This window comes from Ailuropoda melanoleuca, chromosome 14 (genome assembly GCF_002007445.2).
Source record: "Ailuropoda melanoleuca isolate Jingjing chromosome 14, ASM200744v2, whole genome shotgun sequence".
In the NCBI taxonomy this organism is placed as follows: domain Eukaryota; kingdom Metazoa; phylum Chordata; class Mammalia; order Carnivora; family Ursidae; genus Ailuropoda; species Ailuropoda melanoleuca.
In genome coordinates this window covers 46,467,799-46,490,952 of record NC_048231.1, presented here as the reverse complement: position 1 = coordinate 46,490,952, position 23,154 = coordinate 46,467,799, and positions in this window count along the sequence as shown.

The window sequence follows — 23,154 nt, the reverse complement described above, 5'->3', positions numbered from 1 at the left end:
ACGGTATTAGAATGAATTAAACTGTAGGACAGCCAGAAGATGTTGCAGATTGTTTCTTGGTGTGGGGCAAAATCCACACATTTGGTGACTGGAAGTGTCAGAAGTGAAGTGTTTTGAATAGTAAAGGGCAGACTCACAGGGAAGACCTGGAATTTTCCCTACACAGGAGGTGGAGAACTAAGTTCTTCCTTTTTACAGGCTAGTTTATTAGTTCACACGCAGGGTAAAATTTCAGATTCTTCATAGTCCTTGACAACTACTGATGAGGGAGCAGAAGGCAAGCTGAAGACAAAGAACAAGCTGACACCCTGCAACCTTCCCCCCACCTCGCCAACTCCTTGGGGGGATGGATATATATAGATATATATGACATTCCTCTAGGAAGCTCCTGATTGCCTTAATGTTAGTTAATGCTTTGCTAGAGGGAAAAACAACCTTAGCTTGAAAATAGCAAGGACTCCAGTATCCTGAGGGTCTTCTTTAACATATGAAGGTCCTTTTGGACACCTCCCTTTTTCCTTACCTTCCCCCAATTCCCGACTATATAATCAGCCACCCCTCACAACCCCAGTGCACCAGCTCTTTCTGCCCACAGGGCTTGTGCTCATGCTTTAATAAAATCACCTTTTCGCACCAAAGATATCTCAAGAATTCTTTCTTGGCCATTGGCTCCGGGCCTCACCACCAACATTACTTCAAAACTACATCATTACCTTCAGGGTAGGCATTATCTCTAGGAAGGGAGGAAGGCAAATAGAGTAAGAGTGGGTCAAAGGAAGACTATCACATTTTTCAAGAAAAAGTTCTGAACAAATATGGCAACATGCTAGTATATTATTCTCTATTTCTTGGTATGTCCAAAAGAGAAGCATCCCAGAACAATGTTCAATATTTTTATGGGTCAGGTAAGCTTCGTATTTTTTCACTGATTTCAAGCCATTTATTAAAAGAAAAAAATTAACCAAGGACCAATAGTACACTTACTTGGTTGTATTTTTCCGTGTTTACGTAATATTAAAAGAATCCATCCATTTATTTGTTTTCATCAATTAAATAAACATAAATATTTAATAGCAACAAATAAAATAATATCTTCAGTTCCTTACTATGGCTAGAGGAGACAGCATGGGAAAGAATTCATAAAGGAAACAAGAATGAAGAGAGAGAGAAGGAATTGACAGAGAAAGATACAAAGAGGAAGAACGTAAGTGTTTTATTTTGTTTTACTTTGAACATGAGTTTTTATTGCCTTTCTTTAAATAAAGTTTTTTATTTTGATTCCAATAGTTAACATAGTGTTATATTAGTTTCAGCTGTGCAATAGGTTGATTCAGCAATTCTATACATTACTCAGTGCTCACCGTGGTAAGTGTACTCTTTAATCCCCATATTGTTGAAAACCAACCTCCGTGCTTTGGGGCCAAAATATAACTGGAAGACAGAGTTTGGGATAAAGAGGAACAAGAGCTTTATTGCTTTGCTGGGTAAAGGAGGTTGCAGCAGGCTATGGCCTTCAAAGAGCTGCAAGCCTGCAAGGGGAGGGGGCTGGGGGTTTTATAGGGAAATACGGGATCTAGCTGGTTTTGACAGGAATTGTGTACTTGCTGGGGCCTCCTTTGTCCTGTCTGTAGGGTGGCACTAGCTCCTGAAACAAAAGGCAAAGAAGAGAGGAGGGGAGGTTTGCAAAAAGAGGAAAAAGGTTACTTTAAAAGTGAGCTTTGCTGAAACATTAGTGCAGCCGTTTTGATTTTTGTTCAACTCTATGCTTTTAAGCAGTTTCACCCATCACCTAATTCACCCATTCCCTCCCCCACTTCCCCTCTTGTAACCATCAGGCTGCTATCTATAGTTAAGAGTCTGTTTCTTGGTTTGTCTCTCTCTCTCTTTTTCCTTTCCTCATTTGTTTCTTAAGTTCTACATGAGTGAAATCATATGGTATTTGCCTCTCTCGGACTTATTTTGCATAGCATTATACTCTAGCTCCATCCATGTTCTTGCAAATGGCAAGATTGCCTTCTTTTTTATGGCTGAGTAATATATACACCACATCTTCTTTATTCATCAGTAGGTGGACACCTGAGCTGCCTCCATCATTTGGCTATTGTAAATAACACTGGAGTAAAGATTAGGGTGGGTGTATCCCTTTGGATTAGTGTTTTGTACCCAGTAGTGAGATTACTGGATTGTAGCATAGCTCTAAGAATGATGAGGGAACAGAAGGCAAGCTGAGGACAAAGCAGAAGCTGACACCCCACACCCCCCCCCCATGGGATGTATGTGACATTCCTCAGGCACTGCTGGCTGCCCTAAAGGGCAAAGAAACAGTTAACCTATAGAGACCACAATCCTGCAAGACTTGAGTCTCCCTCAGTTTGCAAATGTCTTAGCAGTTGACAAGAACAAAGCATTTCTATCACTAACCTAGTTTCCAGAAGGGAATGTAGATACAACCAAATGTCTTATAGCCTGCAGACCATAGACAGACACTTCTAGGAATCCAAGAAGTTCCCAACCATCTTAATGTTAATACCTTGCTAGAGGGAAAAACAACCTTAACTTGACAATGGCAAGGCCTCCGGTAGCCTGTGAATATTCTTTAACATATGACAGTATTTTCTCAACCTCCCTTTTTCCTTACCTCCCCCAACCCCCTGGTATATAACAGCCAAACCCCCTGGTATATAACAGTCACCTCTCACAACCCCAGGGCAGCAGCTCTTTCTGCCCACGGGTCCTGTCCCCGTGCTTTAATAAACCACCAATTTTGCACCAAAGACGCCTCAAGAATTCTTTCTTGGTCGTTGGCTCCGGACTCCACCCCACTGAACCTCACGTATATTCCCCAACCTCATCAAGAATATAGATATTTTTTAAGAGATAAAAGGAAAAAATATATGCTGCCATGGACGGTACACAACTTTCAGATACACAGAGAAACACACTCTTTCCCTGATAACTCTTCCCCTGGCCTTTGAAGTACAGGTGTCTGATTTTCCCACTTATCTCTCTGCTTCTTCCTAGGTCTTTCCAGATCCTTCCTCTCTAGTTGACCTTTACAGTTTAAGTCCTTCAGGGTTTCAGTAGGGGTGCCACATCTTATTTTTTTCCTAAGTATCAATATGAATGTTTTTCCCTTGTGTTTTTCCTTACAGTAAAGTATTTTTTAATTCTGATAAAACACACATAACGTAAAATTTACCATCTTGACTATTTTTAAGTGTATTGCTCTGTAACATTAAGTACATTCACACTATTGTGCAAACATCACCACCATACATCCCCTGAACTACTTTCATCTTGAAAAACTCGAGCTCCGTACCTATTAAATCCCAGTGCCTCGGCCCCCTGCCCCAGCTGTTGGCAGCTGCTATTCTACTGCCTCTGTGAATTTGACTGTGCTAGGTGATGAGGGAAGAGAAGGCAAGCTGAGGGCAAAGCAGAAACTGATGCCCCGCACCGCCCGCCATGGGATGTATGTGAGAGTCCTCAGGCACCCCTGGCTGCCCTAAAGGAAAAGGAAATAGTTAACCTATAGAGACCACAAACCTGCAAGACTTAAATGTCCCTCAGTTTACAAATGTCTTAGCGATCTACAAGAACAAAGCATTTCTATCAATAACGGAGCTTCCAGAAGGAAACATAAATACAATTGAATGTCTTTGTAACCTGCAGCCCATAGACAGATACTTGAAGCGGGCAGAGTGTAATGTTCCTCCAGGAAGTTCCCAACTATCTTCATGTTAATGCCTTGCTAGAGGGAAAAACAACCTTCACTTGACAATGGCAGGACCTCAGGTATACTGTGAGTCTTCTTTAACATATGAAAGTACTGTCTCAACCTCCCAGTTTCTTTACCTTCCCCCAATCCCATGGTATATAATCAGCCACCCCTCACAACCCGGGGCAGCAGCTCTTTCTGCCCACGGGTCCTGTCCCCTTGCTTTAATAACTCACCATTTTGCACCAAAGACGTCTCAAGAATTCTTTCTTGGTCGACTGGTCCGGACTCCCCACCGAACCTCACCTGTACTCCACAACCTCATCATATTCATCCACTGATGGGCATTTGGGTTGCTTCTACCCTTTGGCTATGGTAAATGATGCTGCTATGAACATGGGTGTACCAATGTCTCTTTGAGACCCTGCTTTCAATTCTGGTTATGCAGCCAGAAGTGGAATTGCTGGATCATAAGGTAATTGTATGTTTAACTTTTTTACTGTTTTCCACAACAGCTGCACCATTTTAAATCTCCACCAACAGTGCACACAGTTCCAATTTATCTTCAATAATACTTATTTTCCTTTTTAAAAAAATTTTGTTTCCTTTTTTTAAATAGTAGCCATCCAAATGGGTGTGACATGTTATCTCATTGTTATCTCATTTACATCTCCCTAAGTGATTAATGATGTTAAGTATGTTTTTTATCTGTTTTTTTCTTTTGTTGCCTATGACAACAACCAAAAGTGTCATATTCAAGAAATGATTGCCAAATTGAAGGCTATGAAGTTTTTCCCTATGTTTTCTTCTAGGAATTTCATAGTTTTAGCTCTTACATTTAGGTCTTTGATCCATTTTGAATTAATTTTTGTGTATGGTGTTAGGTAAGAGTCCAATTTCATACTTTTGCATGTAGATATCTAGTTTTCCCAACACCATTTGCTGAAAAGACTTGTCTTTTTGATACTGGATGGTCTTGGCACCCTTGTCAGAAATCATTTGGCTATTTATGCAGGATTTATTTCTGGGCTTTCTATTCTATTCCGTTGGTCTATATGTTTGTCTTTATGCCAGTACTACACTATTTTGATTGCTATAGCTTTCCAGTAGGTTTTGATGTTTCTTGTATTTCATGCGTTCATGCTAATACAATTTGAGATGAGGATTAAAATTTTTTTTCTATCAAACCATGTTTATAGCTGGAACCAGTCATAATGGGAGAACTTAGCCCCAGAAATCACTACAAATTAGAGCTTTTCTTTGCACCCCAGATCTCGTTAAACATTTACTAGCACACCACTGTTTCGGTATCTACATTTTTTAAATTGCTTTTGAGTTTTACTAACCATATCTTATACAGCAAATTTCTTCTTCTTGAGTATTTGGCTTTCAGATGTAATATATATTCATAATACACATATACATAGTACATAGTATGTATTCCAATAATGCAAGAAATTTTTTTGAGAAATGTATTTCCTGAGTCTTTGTATAATATATGAATGACTATTTGGCTAGATAAAGAATTCTGCTCTTCAAATCTCTGTACCTACTGTGATATTTCTCCTAAAACTTAATATTATGGAGAAGTATAAAAGCTACTTTGACTCTTACTTCTTTGTAGGTAACTCATATTTTTCTGATTGGATCCCTGTAGAATTTTTCTCTTTACTCTTAAATATAAAAATGTTATCAGACTATTTTTAAATATAGAACTTTTTCTATTAATTTTATCCGAAATGTACTAAGTACACTTTTTTTTTTTAAAGGGGGAGTAGAGCAGTGGGAGAGGGAAAGATATAATCTCAAGCAGTTTCCACACCCAGTTCCACACTGAGTCACCCAGGCACCCCAAAATCAGCCATTTTAAAGTGAATGATTTAGTGTCATTTAGTACATTGGCTGTGTTGTTCAACCACCACCTCTATCTAATTCCAAAACATGTTCATCATTCCAAAAAAAAAAAAAAAACCCTGTACTCACTAAGCAGCATGGAGCCTGACATGGGGCTTAATCTCAAAACCCTGAGATCATGCATGCCCTGAGCCAAAATCAAGAGTTGGATGCTTAACCAACTAAGCTACCCAGGAGCCACTGAAATGTGCTAAGTACTCTTAATCCATGAACCATGTCTTGTTTCAACTCTGGAAAGCTTTTTAATTTTTTTAAATTGGATTTTTCTTATTGGGCCTATGTTTTATTCTTTCTTGATGACTCTTGAGGAAACCTATAATCTACAGATTTGATCCCCTTTCTTTTTTCCTCCTTATTATTATTATTACTATTATCTTAGTAATCTTTACACTCAATGTGGGGCTTGAACTCACAATCTCAGGATCAAGAGTTGCATGCTCTTCCATCTAGCTGAGCCAGCCAGGCGCCACCCCCCATATTATTTTTCATCATGTTAATCTCTTTGTATTTTTATCTCTACTTGCTTTTTTTAAATTTTGATTGAAAATTTTTTATTGAGATGAAATTCATATAACATAAAATTAGCCATTTTTTAAAAAAGATTTTATTTATTTGACAAAGAGAGAGACAGCCAGTGAGAGAGGGAACACAAGCAGGGGGAGTGGGAGAGGAAGAAGCAGGCTCATAGCAGAGGAGCCTGATGTGGGGCTGGATCCCAGGACCCTGGGATCACGCCCTGAGCCAAAGGCAGATACTTAATGACTGAGCCACCTAAGTGCCCCAAAATTAGCCATTTTAAAGCGAATGATTTAGTGTCATTTAGTACATTGGCAGTGTTGTACAACCACCACCTCTATCTAATTCCAAAACATTTTCATCATTCCAAAAAAAAAACCATTACCCTCCATTCTCTTTTTCCCCTCAGCTCGTAGCAACCTCCAATATGCTTTCTGTTTCTATGGATTTACTGACTCTGGATATGTCATACAGGCAACATCATACAGGCTTCTTTCATTTAACATAATATTTTTGATGTTCATCCACATTGTGGATTTGATTACTGTCTAGGGTCATTTGCTTTTAACCTGAAAAAACGTCTTTATTATTTCTTGGAAAGTAAGTTAGCTAGTGACAAATTCTCTCAGTTTTTGTCTGGGAATGTCTTTATTTCATCTCCAGTTTTGAAAGACAGCTTTCCTGTTGCTAAGATTCTTGGTTAACAGTGTTTTCCTTTGAGCACTTTGAATGTTACTTCACTGCCTTCTGGCCTCCCCTTCACCGTCTTCTGGCCTCCACTGTTTCTGATGAGTAAGTCAGTTGTTAATCTCACTGGGGCTCCCTTGCAAGTCATGAGTTATTCTCCTCTTGCTGCTTTCAAGATTTTCTCCCTGTCTTTGAATTTCAGCATTTTTATCACAAAGTGTTTGTGGCTGTCTTTGAGATTATTGGATTTCTTAGAGCTTCTTAGATGTCTAGGTAAATATTTTTCAATGAATTTGGGAGTTTCCAAGTCATTATTTCTTAAAATATTTTTCTGCTCCTTTCTCTTTCTCCTCTCCCAATACTTCCATTATGCATATGTGGTGTGCTTAATGGTGTCCCACTATTCTCTGAGGCTATGTTCATTTTTCCTCATTATTTTTTCTCTCTGTTCTTCAGATTACATATTCTCCATCAATCTGTCTTCCGGTTTGCTAATTCTTTCTTCTGTCAGCTCAAACCTACTGCTGAGCCCCTCTAAAGAAATTTTCACTTCAGTTATTGTTTATTTGTTTGTTTTAATTTTAGAGACAGAGAGTGAGAGAGAGAGTGAACATGTGGGGGAGGGAAGGGAGCAGTAGAGGAAGAGGGACAGAGGAACGCAAGCAAGCGGACTCTGCACCCAACATGGAGCCCAATGTAGGACTCAATCCCACGACCCTGAGATCATGACCTGAGCTGATAATAAGAGTCAGACCACTAACTGGCTGTACCACCCAGGCGCCCTGGCTATTTTTAATAATTTCTCTTTATTGATGTTCTCTCTTTGATATGACAATGGCATCATAGTTTTCTTTACTTCTTTTTTTTTTTTTTTTTTAAGATTTTATTTATTTATTTGACAGAGGGAGAGGCAGCAAGAGGGAACACAAGCAGGGGGAGTGGGAGAGGAAGAAGCAGGCTCCCAGTGGAGGAGCCTGATGTGGGGCTCAATCCCAGGATGCCGGGATCAGGCCCTGAGCCTAAGGCAGATGCTTAACGACTAAGCCACCCAGGCGCCCCTCTTCTTTACTTCTTTAACATGGTTTCCCTCAGTTTTTTTTTTAAGAGAAATTTCTGCTCCCTGATTGTGTGCGCGCGCGTGTGTGTGTGTGTGTGTGTGTGTGTGTATGTGTACAGGTCATGCTTTCTTGTTTTTTTGAACATTTCATATTTTTTTTGTTAGACATTGGACATTTTAGATTAAATATTGTAGAGCCTCTGGGTAGCGGTTCCCCCACCCTGGGGCTTGTTGTGGTTATTTACTTGTTAATGTGTTCAGTGACTGGCTGGATTACTTTAGAGAAGTCATTTCCCCCTGTGATGTTAAGTCTCTGATGTTGGCTCCTCAGGGAGGCACAGATTTGAATATGATCATGGACCCTCCTTCATCTCTTACCTACTACCCTCCTTATTCTTACTTAGCAGCCAGAGTAATTCTTTACAAGGTAAATGAAATCATTTCACCGCTCTGTGCTGTCCCATAGGTGGTTCCTTACATCACTCAGAGTAAAAGCTGCTGTCCTGACCATGACCTAGAAGGCCATCTGTCCCCCACGGCTTCTCTAACTCCATCTCAGTTCCCTGTACTTGTACCTCCACACTTCCACATCAGCCACACCACCTAGCTTTCTACACTCCAGATGTACCAGTTAACTGTTGTGGCTATAACAAGCTACCTCAAATTTGGTGGTTTAAAACAACACAAATATACTGTCTTGCAGCTTTGGAGGCCAGAAGTCCAAAATGAGTCAGCAGTGCTGATTCCTTCTGGACTCTCTAGGGAAGAATCTTTTTCTAGGCCCTTTCCAGCTTCTAGAAGATGCTTGTGTTCCTTGGCTCATGACCCTTCCTCCATATTCGTAGCCAATGGCATAGCATCTTTAGATCTCTCTCTCTCTCTCCCCCCTCTCTCCCTGTTTCTCCTCCTCTTTCTCTCCCAATTTCCCTCTCTCACCTTCCCTCCCATTATTACATCCCCTTCTCTGACTCTGACCCTTCTGCCTACCTCTTATAAGGATCCTTGTGATTACACTGGGCTCATCCAGATAATCCAAGGTAATCTTCTCATCTCAATGTACTGAATTTAATCATATCTGCAAATCCTTTTTCCCATATAAAATAACATATCCACAGGTTCCAGGGATTAGGACATGGACATCTTGGGGGCCATTACTCAGGATACCACATCAAGCATTCACATGTCCTATAATCCACTTATGGTTGTCTGCTTTAGAGAGATTTTCCCATATCTATACAAGTGCAGCAGCCACTGGCCGAAGACTTATGTTAGGGATATAATAGGAAAGACATGTTTCTGGTGACCTTGAGGGCTTCGTTGTCAAGCCAAGGGTCAAGTGGTCGGGAACGCTCGGCTCGCCCAGCAACCTGGAACACCCGGCCTGCCCGCGGGTTGGAAACGCCCAGCTGTTTTGGGGCAGAACACTGCTGAAATCTGATTGCCCTTGGCTTGACGGTGGCCCGCGGGCCCTAGAAACATGTTTAAGAATAGGCCCTACTTGCTGAATGTTACATCACCTGATCCCTGACCTTCCCCGTGATGCACTACTCTTCACTAGAACCTAATACGCATCACTCCCTTGATCGATTGTGATTGCAATTGCCTTTGATTATTGCCAATAAATACGCGAGGTTGCAGCTGTTCGGGGCACTCCCTCGTGGCGATCGTCCCCTGCACCCGCGCTCCCCTGCACCCGCGCTCTGTTTTGCAAGCTAACCTGTCTGTGCCTCGTGGTTCTCCCCAATCGACGAATTAAGGGTGCTGCGGCTGCGGCGCTGCGGACGTGCCGTGGCAAGTGGCACCCGAACGGGGACCACGAGCAGGGACCTGAGCAGGGACCTGGAACAAGGATCTGAAGCTACAGTGGAGAAGGAGCCCCAACGGGTAAAGAACCAAGGCCTTGGACATTTCCCGCTGGTGAGTTGGGGAAACTTTGGCAGGGTATGGGAAATTCTCAGAGCACAGAAAATTATTGCGCTTACGTCTGTCTTTTGAAGCAACCCCTAAGGGCGGAAGGAGTTAAGGTTAGCGAAGGCAAACTTCTGGACTTACTAAAAGTCATAGAAGAATACTGTCCATGGTTTCCCAATCTGGGGACCTTAGATCTGCAAGCATGGGAAAAGGTAGGGCATGAGCTCAAGCGGCACCACGCTCCAGGAAAGCCTATTCCCATCACTATTTGGCCTACATGGTCTCTGATTCGTTCTGCCTTGGAACCACTTCAAACTGCGGACTCAGAGAGTGCTACTGAGCTTGAGAGTCCTAATGCCAAAGATGAGTCCTCAACAGGACCTGAATGTGCTGTCCTGGAAGGGGGAAAAGTAAAACCTGTTCCCCCTCCTCCTTCTCCCATGGAAACGGACTGCTTTCCACCACAACCTTTGCTTCCAAAGAGGAACAGTGGTTTCCTCTCACAAAAACAGGCAACGGCTCCATCATACAGGGAGCCATATCAGTCACAGCTTTCTGCGGTCCAAAAAGGCTTGCTCCTGGCCAAACAACAAGGAGATTTAGATGCTCTACCATTCGCCTTCCCAGTAACTATAACGGAACGTTTGCCTCCCGGGGTAGATCCCAACCACCCGGAAGAAATATATGAAGCCACGCACGAACCATTTCCCTTTAAAGTTCTCAAAGAGTTAAAACAGGCAGTTCAAAACTATGGTACTAATTCGCCCTTCACTATGGGCCTTATTCAGGGCACTGCAGAAGGCAACCGATTGATTCCCACGGACTGGTCTGCATTAGTGAAGACTGTCCTTTCCCCAGGGGAATTCTTACAATTTTGTACGTGGTGGCAAGACCATGCGGAAACGGCTGCAAATTATAATCGAGCTAATAACATCCCTATCTCTTTAGAACAGTTGATGGGGATGGGCCCTTGGGGTCAAGTTCAGGAACAGGTGCAGATGACCAAGCTATAAAACAGCTTCGCAGATGTTGCTTATGCTTACGTGCTTGGGAAAGGATTGAGTCTAAAGCTACTGCTAATGCCTCCTTTCAAAAGATTATTCAGGGTGCTAGAGGGCCTTATACTGAATTCATAGGAAGATTACAGGAAGCTACTAAAAGATCAATAATGTGGAAGCTGCTGACTCCTTATTACAATTGCTGGCCTATGAAAATGCAAACACAGTTTGTAAGAAAGTTATCGCTCCTTTTAGAGGAAAAGGCACGCTCAGTGATTACACCAAATCGTGCCAAGGTGTAGGCACCGAGACCTACAAGGCTGACTTGCTGGCTCAGGCCATGGCAGCCTTAACAGCAGATAGTTTCAAGGGACAATGCTTCAACTGTAGAAGGGTGATCCGGACTTAAACAGTCCTCGTACCCTCAATGAAGCAGCCATTTTGGAACAACAAATTCATAAGATGCAAACTCATACCGAGTATGCCTTTAACATTACTTACTTTTCATACACCCCATTCGCCTACTGGTCTCTTAATTCGACATGAAGCCCTTGTGGAGTGGCTGTTCTTACCAAACCATACCACAAGAAAACTAACAGTTTACTTGGATCACATTGGAACTCTTACAGATGGGACAGAAACGCACTCAACGATTAACTGGCTTGGATCCTTCGACAATCGTTCTTCCTTTTACTAAGGCACAGATCGAAACTGCTCTGCAAAATAATCTCTCTTGGCAAATTGCGCTTAGTCAATTTGTGCGAAATTTATCCTCCCACTATCCTTCTATCCCTTTATTGTCTTTCCTAAAGCGAACTTCCTTTATGTTACCCAAAGTCACAGCCTCCTCACCTTTACCTAATGCTTTGACCTTTTTCACAAATGGATCCGCAAGAGGAAAAGCCTGTTACTATGGGCCTCAAATTAAAATTGAAACCCCTCATTTATCTGCCTCAAAGGTCTGAGTTAATGGCTGTTATGACTCTCTTTCAGGATGTCTCCGATCCCTTTAATTTACTTTCTGATTCTTTATACACAGTCTATGTTGTTAGCCACACCGAGACAGTGAAGATACCCACCTGGGGTCAGATCAAGAAGCTGACCCAGAGAGTGGAAGAAGTGCTGCGTAGTGAACAGCAGCCCTTTACCCCTAGCAATATGGCTGTTACTATGATGGCCTTATTGACGGTAGCCGTAAGTATCCCACCTTGTCACACGGCATCAGCCACCAATTTTACTTATTGGGCCTATGTACCCAATCCCCTCTTATCCGGCCAATTGAATGGGATGATGATACTGTCCCTGTATCCATTAATGGATCCAAATGGATCCCAGGGATAGCAGATCCTAGACTCCTGATTTTCCCTAAAGAAGAAGGACAAGAAATTAATATCACCTTGGGCTTTAATACAAGACCTCTATGTATTCACCGTTACGAAAATTGCTTAAGACCATTAAACCAAGGATGGCTGGTGACCTCTCCTGGAGATGTTAATTCCTCCAGAATGCAACTTTATTTGATATCTACTGTGGGCTTTGCCTACAATTTTACTGAAGAAAACATTGAAATCCCACCGATACCTAAGTGTAAAACGGCCAGAGTGTGGTCAGATGAAGGGATTCAGCCCAATTGGGAAGAATGTAGAGCAAATATCATCCCAGTATATTAATTAATGATTCCTATGGAATAGTGTGGGACTGGTCCCCTAAGGGGTTCGCAGTCTCTAATTATACTGGGAGACAATGCTCTCATCATCGAGCCTTACGATGGTATGTACTTAATCATACCACCATTTATACTATATCTGATCTTCCTTTAATATGGCATGGGGATGGATTAGCTGCCCCGTCTCCTTTTATGGACTACTGCAAAAGACAAAAACATTTATGGAAACTTGCTGCGGCAAAGTCCCCTATTAAGATCTGGAATGGGACCTATCTTAAAGATGGAAACTATAGTTTAAGCTTTCAGGCGTGATAAAGACTATATTCAAGCTTGTGTGAGAGATCCATATGTGTTGGTAGTAGGATCTCTTAAATTGGATATGTTCCAAAAAGAGCTTTTTTGCACAAATTGCAGGTTATATACCTGCCTAAATCATAGCGTAAATACTGACCAATCATCTTGTTAGCACGAAGGCGAGTTGGAATATGGATACCCGTTGAACACCCCCATCCATGGGAGAGTTCTCCGGACATGCATGCCTTGCTGACGGTCCTACAGAAGTGGGTCCGACGCACAAAAAGATTTATAGGACTACTTATTATGACCATTTTCGGCATTATTGCCATCACTGCCACAGCTGTGGTGGCAGGAACAGCATTGCATCAAACAGTACAAACGACAAAATTTGTGCAAGATTGGCACCACAATGCCAGTAGGGCATGGAGTCAACAAATTATTATTGATCAAAAAGTGAGCGAACAGCTCTCAGATCTAGAATATGCTATGACATATCTGGGAGATGAAATTCAAAATATTAAATTGCACATGTGCCTTCCTTGTGACTGGAATGTCACAACGTTTTGTGTTACTCCTTTTCGTTACAATGCAACTGAGATTTCTTTGGGAGAAAGTTCGAAGGCATCTATCTAACCATTATGGTAACAATTTAAATCTTGATATTAAACAACTACAAGATACTATTCAAGGCATTACTCATGCCGACTTACAAAATGTACCAGGCTTAAGCTTGGCAGAAAATACTGATGGGACACTGTCCCCCTCAAATTTTTTCCAGTGGTTTAACAATAATGGTACTAGCCTTCTAGGAGCCCTACTATTACTTTTTATCTCTTTGTTTGTAATATGCTTAGTCTTCAGATGCCAAAGAAGAGCCTTCGGACGAGTGATAGAGCACGAAGTGGCCAAGTCTGCCTACCTGCTTCTGCGAAAAGAAAAAGGGGGAGATGCAGCAGCCACTGGCCGAAGACTTGTTAGGGATATAATAGGAAAGACATGTTTCTGGTGACCTTGCGGGCTTCATTGTCAAGCCAACGGTCAAGCGTTCGGGAACCCTCGACTCGGGGAACACCCGGCTCTCCCAGCAACCTGGACCTCCCCGCCTGCCCGCCAGTTGGAAACGCTCAGTTGTTTTGGGGCAGAACACTGCTGAAATCTGATTGCCCTTGGCTTGACGGTGGTCCGCGGGCCCTAGAAACATGTTTAAGAATAGGCCCTACTTGCTGAATGTTACATCACCTGATCCCCTGACCTTCCCCGTGATGTACTACTCTTCACTAGAACGTAATACTCATCACTCCCTTGATCGATTGTGATTGCAATTGCCTTTGATTATTGCCAATAAATACGCGAGGTTGCAGCTGTTCCGGGCGCTCACTCGTGGCGATCGTCCCCTGCACCCGCACTCTCTCTTGCAAGCTAACCTGTCTGTGCCTCGTCCTTCTCCCCAGTCGGGGAATTAAGGGTGCTGCGGCTGCGGCGCTGCGGACGTGCCGCGGCCGTACAAATAGATATGGATAAGGATGCTTAGTGTAGCAACCTGTATAATAAACACTGGAGATAACTTCTTTTTTTCCAGAACAGTGGCTAAGAAGATAACTGAAGCCAAACTGCTTTGATTCAAATTCCAACTCAGCCATTGACAGCTGTGGGACCTTGAGCAATTTTCTTAACTTCTCTGTAGCTGTTTTGTCATCTCTAAAAGTGTTGTCACAATAGTTGCTATATTTTAGGGTCATTTTGTGGACTAAACCACTTAATACAAATAAAGTGCTTAGACACCTGGTAGTGTGGCGGTGGTTTGTTCATTTAATACCAGATATAGCTCTCATATCAGTGGAAATATCTCAAATACATTACATTGGGTGAATAAAGCAAGATGCAAAAGATGTATACTGTATGATATGTAATTTTAAAAACACAAAGCAATAGTTCAGATTCTTATGGATGTAATAATGAAAGTGCAAAAAGGGCATAATGTCCATTAACTTCCTAGTAATATCTGTCTGTAGGGATGGAGAGAAAACTTCACCTACATGTATATTTTTCTTTTTTTAGTTCATTTTTCAAAATAGATATGAAGCAAAGTTACATGTCAGTTTGTTTTTATCTTGCCAGTGATGTTAGGTGTCATATTACTCTTGTATTTATATGCTTGAATTGTTTTATAATTGAAAATTAGAAAAATTAAGGGAAAATGGTGATTGGAAACTCTGTATATACATGTATGGGGATCTTTTTGTCCAGTGGCCTGGCAGATAGCATCCAGGTCTGACCAGGACTCCAGCACCTTTCAGCAGCAGATGCTGGTGCTGGTAGAACTTTTCTCAGAGGCTATTTGTTGGTGCCAAAGGAGACCCTCCTCCCTTTTGCTGGCATGCTAGGGGTGATGGGTAGTCTGGCACTGGTGCTCTGCTACAGCCCCTGACAGGTCTGGCCACCTCCACCATCTTCTCTTGTTTTCTACATGGCATGCAGAGTTACTTAAAACGGACTTAAGATCTTATGTTCAGATTCTTCCAGCGACTTCTGAATCTCTCTGAGAATCTATCTCAGGTTCTCATTGTAATCTTGAAACTACAGGATCTCTCCCTCTTCATCCCCTACTTTTCCCTGCATCACTGCATGCCTGGTACCCACTGGCCTCCTTGCTGTTCATTGAACAAGTCTTGCATGCTTCTGTCTCATGAACTTTGTATTTGGTGCCCAACTCCCCCGTGGGAGCGTTCATTTTATTCAAGTCTCTGATTCTGTATCACTTCCTTTGACGTCTTCCTCTGAAGTTCAACTCCCTCTACCCTTCAAAAGTAAAGTCCTGCCGCTCTGTCCCATTATCCTTTCTCAGTTTTCTTCAAGCATTACCTGTTAATATAAATATGTTTACTTACTGCCAATCTGCCCTACTAGAATGCCAGTTCCATGGGATCAGGCACTTGCCTATCTCGTTCACTGTTGAATTCCCTAAACCAGTTATCTGGCACAGGTTTCACACAAATATTTGTTGAATAAATGATTGATAGCAGGGCAGAAGTGTCCGAGGGCCACACGGTTGGGCACTTCAACTTTCTGCCTTTACCACCGTGCTTTCTTTATTTACTGCCCGTTGTCTAATGCTCATGAGGTGTGACCTCTCTGGAAAAGAACCCTTGGTCTCTAAGGAGGGAGCTGATAGAGGGGGGTCTCTTGACTGCTCAGGGTTGCAAAGGGACCCAGTAGTTAAATCACTCTCTACACATGCTCCTTTTCCCAGTCTCATGCCTACCCAACTCTCCTCCCCCCCCCCCCCCCCCCCCCCCCCCGCCCCCACCATTCCTCACAGGTTCTCTGCAACAAATTGACTCGCTCAATGATTGATATATCCGCCTACCTCTGTGGTGTTTTTCTAAGCTTCATCTTTTTTCAATTCTCCAAAAATCCACTGAGATGCACTGAGCTGGTCTCCACTCTCATTTTTTTCAACCTTGTGGGTTTGCATTTTTTCTATTTTTTTATTATCACTTCAGCAGGGCTTTTGAAGGGGCAGCAATAAACACAAGGTTAATCTACCATGCTTGACCGGAAGCCCAAGTCTCTTGTCCTACAAACCAGTTTTTTGTTTGTTTGTTTTAGATTTTATTTATTTATTTGACAGAGAAAGAGAGCCAGTGAGAGAGGGAACACAAGCAGGGGGAGTGGGAGAGGAAGAAGCAGGCTCCCAGCGGAGGAGCCCGATGCAGGGCTCGATCCCAGCACCCTGGGATCACGCCCTGAGCTGAAGGAAGATGCTTAACAACTGAGCCACCCAGGAGCCCCTACAAACTAGTTTTTTAAGGACATGTACTGTTAACTTTGTAAGAGGTTGAATTTGATAATCGAAGCAACAAATATGGCAGTACAAAAAATGAGCCCAACATAATAATATAACTATTAAGAATGTTGATTTTATTGGACACACCTGGGTTTAGCTCAGAAATTGCTTTGATGATCGTCTTTTGAGTTTTTTGCACTTGTGATGCATAGATAAACCTTTGTTGTTAGACCAATCCTAATTTCTAGTTGTCTGGTAATAGAGCTACCGGCTTACTTTTCTGTGGGAGGCTCCATTTCATGAAGCGGGTAGATAAGAAACTAGCAATTTTATTTTGACTAATAAACTTCAATTTCTGAACCGTTTTGGATCTACAGAAAAATTGAGTGGAAAGTATAGTGGATTATCATATATTTTCTCACTGCCTCCCCTCCCCCCAGTTTTGTTTATTATTGACATCTTGTATTCGTGTGATACACTAATGTTTCAATTGATGAGCCAATATTGATACTTTTTTTCTTTTTTTGGGTTTATTTTTTTTTATTTATTTAAGAGAAGGAGAGAGAGAAGCAGACTTCTCACTGAGCAGGGAGCCTGACACAGGGCTTAATCCCAGAACCCTGAGATCAGGACCTGAGGAGAAGACAGATGCTTAATTGACTAGATACCCAGGTGTCCCCATTGATACTTTCTTATTATAAATAAGCCCATAATTTATATTAAAGTTCACTCTTGGTGTACTTTCGATGGGTTTTAACTAATGTATAATGACATGCATCCACCATTACAGTATCATAGGGTAGTTTCACTGCCCTAAAAATTCTCCATCCTCTACCTATTCATCCCTCTCTCTCGCCTGAGCTACTTGCAACCACAGATTCTTTTTTTAACTGTCTTTATAGTTTTGCTTTTTCTAGAATGTCATATGGTTAAAATTGTGTCATATGTAGCCTTTTCAGATTTGCTTCTTTCAGCTAACTTTATGCATTTGAGCTTCATCCATACATTTTCATGGCTTGATATTCTTCTTATTTAATTGCTGAATAATATTCCATTGTTTGGGTGTACCACAGTTCACTTACCTATTCACCTACTGAGGAACATCTTTGTTTCTTTTTTTTTTTTAATTTTTTTTAAGATTTTATTTATTTATTCGACAGAGATAGAGACAGCCAGCGAGAGAGGGAACACAAGCAGGGGGAGTGGGAGAGGAAGAAGCAGGCTCACAGCGGAGGAGCCTGATGTGGGGCTCAATCCCACAACACTGGGATCACGCCCTGAGCCGAAGGCAGACGCTTAACCGCTGTGCCACCCAGGCGCCTCTCTCTTTTTTTTTTTTTTTAAGATTTTATTTATTTATTTGAGAGAGCATGAGAGAGCGAGCAGAAGGAGAGGGAGAAACAGGCTCCTTGCTGAGCAGGGAGCCTGATATGGGGCTTGATCCCAGGGCCCTCGAATCATGACCCCAGCAGAAGGCAGGAGCTTAACCAACTGAGCCACCCAGGCACCCTGACGTCTTGGTTTCTTTCAAGTTTGGTCACTTATAAATAAAGCTGCTATAAATATGTGTGTGCACTGGGTAAATACCAAAGGTCATGTATACTGGAGTTCAGTTTTCAAAACTGTTTATAAAAGTTTCATTTAGCTACCATTTTGTACACTTGTCCTTACCTGAGTTTTTGGATAACTGCATCCTTACATTGTCAACACATACTTTAATACACTTTACCTTAAGATTACCAAAGGACATAAGAAATGGTTATTTTTCATTTACTGTAATTATATCTTTATATTCTTTTTAAAAACATAATCTCTACCCACCATGGGGCTCAAACCCACAGCCCTGACACCAAGAGTTGCATGTTCTACCAACTGAGCCAACCAGGCCCCCTATATGCTTGCATATGATTTACGATTGCCAACTTAGGTGATCAGAACTTGACTGTATGGGGTGGGGGAATGGGATAGACCGGTGATGGGTAGTAAGGAGGGCACGTATTACATGGTGCACTGGGTGTTATACGCAACTAATGAAGCATCGAACTTTACATCGGAAACCGGGGATGTACTGTATGGTGACTAACATAATATAATAAAAAAAATCATTAAAAAAAAAAAAGAACTTGAGTGTATGACTCACACAATTTGAATAGATTAACCTTTAGTTTAAAAGAACACAAACAAGCTCCTTTCCTTTAGATTTAGTGTAGTCATGGCTTTTTACAGCCTGCACATGCTTCAGTTGACTAGAATGGGTACTTTTTTTTTGAAAAAGCAAAGTTTGGTTAGTGAGGATTCTTTTATTTAGCAATATTTCGAACAGTTTGAAACACATTTTCTGGCAACCACCAAGTGTCCTGGGCCCATCTTGATTTTCCCCATCCTCAACACAAATTTAGTGATCTTTCAAGGATTTTTGACCCCTATTTATGGGGAAGGTAATAGAGACCAAGACATAGGCCTTGGGGCTCTCTGTGAGCATAGGCTGTAGACAGGTATTTTGCCCTTCAGGGGCTCCCCAGTGCTCCTGTTAGTGATAGATTTAGAATCCCTTTAAAATACGTGAGTTCAGACTGATATTTCTCATTCAACTCTAACTTTACTAAGCCATTCTTTACTTTTTTCTAATGCTAAAATACTTTTAAATTAAATTTTACCTTTTTTGAACATGCAGAGATTTTTTTTTTAATTGCCTCCACCAAAATAAGTTTAGAGGAGCTTCCTGTCAGTTAAGTATCTTTGATCACCTTCTTAGAAGGTGACTTTTTCCAAGCCAACATCCATTTCCAAAACCTTCAGACCCTCAAAGTCAATTTTTATTTTTATTTTTTTTAAGATTTTTATTTATTTATTTGACAGAGAGAGACAGCCAGCGAGAGAGGGAACACAAGCAGGGGGAGTGGGAGAGGAAGAAGCAGGCTTCCAGCAGAGGAGCCTGATGTGGGTCTCGATCCCATAACGCCGGGATCACGCCCTGAGCCGAAGGCAGATGCTTAATGACTGCGCCACCCAAGCGCCCCTCAAAGTCAATTTTTAAAGCTCAATTAATTATAACATGCACACAAATCACACAGCTTCAAGTCACAGTTCATTGGCAGAAAGTACCTTTGTCTGGGGCGCCTGGGTGGCACAGTGGTTAAGCGTCTGCCTTCGGCTCAGGGCGTGATCCCGGCTCTCTCTGTCAAAAAAAAAAAAAAAAAAAAACTTAAAAAAAAAAAAAAAAAACTAAAAAAAAAAAAAAAAAAACTTAAAAAAAAAAAAAAGAAAGTACCTTTCTCTGAAAAAGCAGAAGTTTTAACTCACACATACTAAAATGGAATTACTCACAGTCAACAGTGATAATAGTCAACCAGAGTGCCCATTAAAATGATATTTTCCTGTAATTGGTCTCCCTTTTGTGGTCTATGGGAAGGATTTAATTTCTGAAAATGTGAAGCTTTTCTCATCTTCTCTCTTCCTCCTCCCTCTTAATTGAAGAGGACACTCTCAGTTATTTTGTGTTACAAATAAGTCCCTAGTTACCAGAGTCCTGGCTTTATCAGTGGTGGGGGGGGGGCTGATTTGCCCATACCTGTGGCACCTTCCATGTTTAATCTTTCATGCCAGCCATGTGTCTCTACTCTGGCCCTTTACCTCACTCCCAAACCTGCTTTGTGAGCCAATGCTTTACTATTTTTAATCCCTTTATGCATCTAGGGCGACAAATCCTCAGGACTACGTCAAGAATATCCTTCTAGTTCCACAGCGTTAAATTTTCTAGAGGGCCCTAGAATTCCCGGGCATCCAGGTATCATGCCTCCTTTAGGTAGTCCTGACAACTGGGGGGCTTCATTCTCCCTGCTTTTATATCACTTTCCAAATACTGTAATGCTGCCATGGAGCTGCAGTGGTTATATAACGATTTTGAATTGATTTCCATCAAAAAAGTCATGCCCCCAGATTTTAAAGAAAGGCTTTACTTTATTACAGGACACAGTTGTATCAGTGAATCACCTGTAGCTTCTTAGAATCTTCTTGTCCTACCCTGAGTTTAGCAGGAGCCTGTAGGAAGTAGGCTTATCACGTATGGAAAGTCCCTGAGCAGTGTTCCTCATTTTTTGTTGCCAACTGCTGCTTGACACAGAAAAGAGAGGCTACCCACCCAAATACAGAGCATCCTTCCTGAGTGACTCCTTTTCTGGCAATGGATTCTCATGGCCTTTGTACTGAACAGAAAGATCTCAGAACAACCATAGAAAGTCCATCTTCTAGCATCCTTGTATCTTGTACTTTCCACACAATGTCCAATGTCTAAACCCAAATTCATGGCCTTCCCCTCCAGCCTGATATCTCCTGGCGACCCCTCTGGATGAAATGCTACCATCTTCCACCTGGCAGGGCTGAAGAGCTAGGTCTTCTCATTTTTCAAGAGAAGCAGAAATGTCAGTCAGAGGCCTGGAGCACTTTCTCATGCCCCCTATAGCTCATCACCACCTTGCCCTGGATAACTTCCTGATATTGCTCCTTGCACCATGTCCACCACACTCTCTTGGCCACATCCCTATGATCTTGCCCTTGGCCTAACATGACAGCCTCTCATGGACCATCTCTCAGCTTCCCTCTCCACAATAGTTGCTGTGCATACCCATGTGCTGGTTCTTTGTTGGGTTCTATGGCCACAGTGGTAGACTCATGGTGCAGATTGTACTGAGGGGAGAGACTGATGACAAAACAGAACCTTCTGTTCGTTAGTGACATGTAAAGAATAAAACAGAACAACGGGATGGAGTGATGGTGAAGGACAGGAGTGATATGGGATCCTGTTTGATCTCAGCTGGCAGGGGAATTGAGGCAACATAAGCGGATAGCCAGGGTAGGGACGTTGTCAGCCAGCTGAACTGACAAAAAGACACTGAGACTGGAACAGCGCATGCAAAAGTGAGGGTTAGTGGAGAGCATTTGACCTGCTGGGGAGCTACAGGGAGGCCAGAATGTGCTGGGGGCATAGAAGATGGGAAGAGAGGCCAGAGAGGTAGGCAGGGGCTGTGTAGACTCTGGGAAGGATATTGGGTTGGAATCCAAGTGAGATGGAAGCCATTGGAGGTTATCAGTAGTTTCCTCAGGAATCTTTCAGGTTGCCTGTGAGAAGAGACCACAGAGCAAGGAAGTTAGGGGGCTTTTGTGATGCTTCAGGTGGGGGAGATTGGTGGCTCATACTAGGAAGGTGGGGGGTGGTGAGAAGCAATCAGATTCTGGGTATATCCACCCAAGTGTCTATCCAAACTAAGCCCATCATCCAGCCAGGGCAAACTTCTAAACTCAATCATGCCATATCACTCCTCCTTCAAAATTTAGCAGAAGAGTGTATGAGGATGTCTATCCAATCACATAGGGCACTATTGTCAACTCCCATCAGTTGCCTGGTGGGGATGCAAGGGTGAAGAGCTAGGTCTTCTCATTTTTCAGAAGGAGCAGAAATATCAAATTTTTGTGTGAAATCATTCAAATCATAGCTTTTAAAGTAACGCAGTTCAAATGAGACATGTCACTGAGTTTGACTTCTGTTCATAGGAAGTAATTGCAGTTTGCTGGATGAAAAAAGTGATAGAATGAGTAGTCATAAAAAAGATGAAATATTTACACAGTTTAGGTTTTTTAAATATTACTGTCAGTCTTTAAACATTTTCCCTTGATATAGCTAGGGAAAAGTATGAAAAAGTGGTAGTGATTGTGACAGGAGGGGGTGAGGGGAAGATGGTGGAGGGCAAGCCCCCGGGGAAAGTGGGATGTGTCAGGACTTCCAAAGGGAGGTGCGATTGAAGGGAGCCTTATGACAGCAGTCCTCACATGGTGGTGTAATCACCAGGCACTGTCCATGTCTGCCATTAGGTATAAGGACAAAGACAGGGAGGGCAAATAATTCTGGAGGAGGATTGGATTTGCATCCTTGACCTTGAAATGATGCTGTTCAGAAGAAAATGCTCTTGTTTCCAGCAATGACCAAGAGTCAGACACTTTGCTCATTATGAATGACCAATATTAAAGCATCCATAGTGGTTTCACCAGTAGTTTAAATCAATTTTATTAGCTTTGACTATTTTTTCACTTAACAACATTATGCTACGCCTCTAGGAGGATAAGTGACATTTCAATGTTAGAGAGGCCAGGCTAGGTGGCCATTGTGGCCAGTCGATTTCATGACATGGAGATGTGGCAGGAAGACAGGGTCTGGGAGTCGGATGCCAGAAGCAGTGGTTGTATGATATGTTCACAGCATTCAATATATGTGAGACCCCGGGTTTGCTTTTAAGGATGAAATAAATATATAACTTCTTGGCATGGTGCTTGCGTGCTCATATGTGCTCAATAAACAGTAACTGGCACAGAATTATCTTGACATAATTGGCCTCTTTCTTCCTTTGATAAACAAAGACTATGCTCAGAATTCCCAACTTCTACGTTAATTTCTCACTGATACTCGAATACACTATAAATAGTATGCTGTTGGCTACTGATACATGAACCACTCAGCCTACAGCTCACTGGGTCCTTAAACATTTATGCGACTAAGATGAATTTTAACACTGGTTTGGAAAGGCAGCTTCTTGCCCTGTGTGATTACAG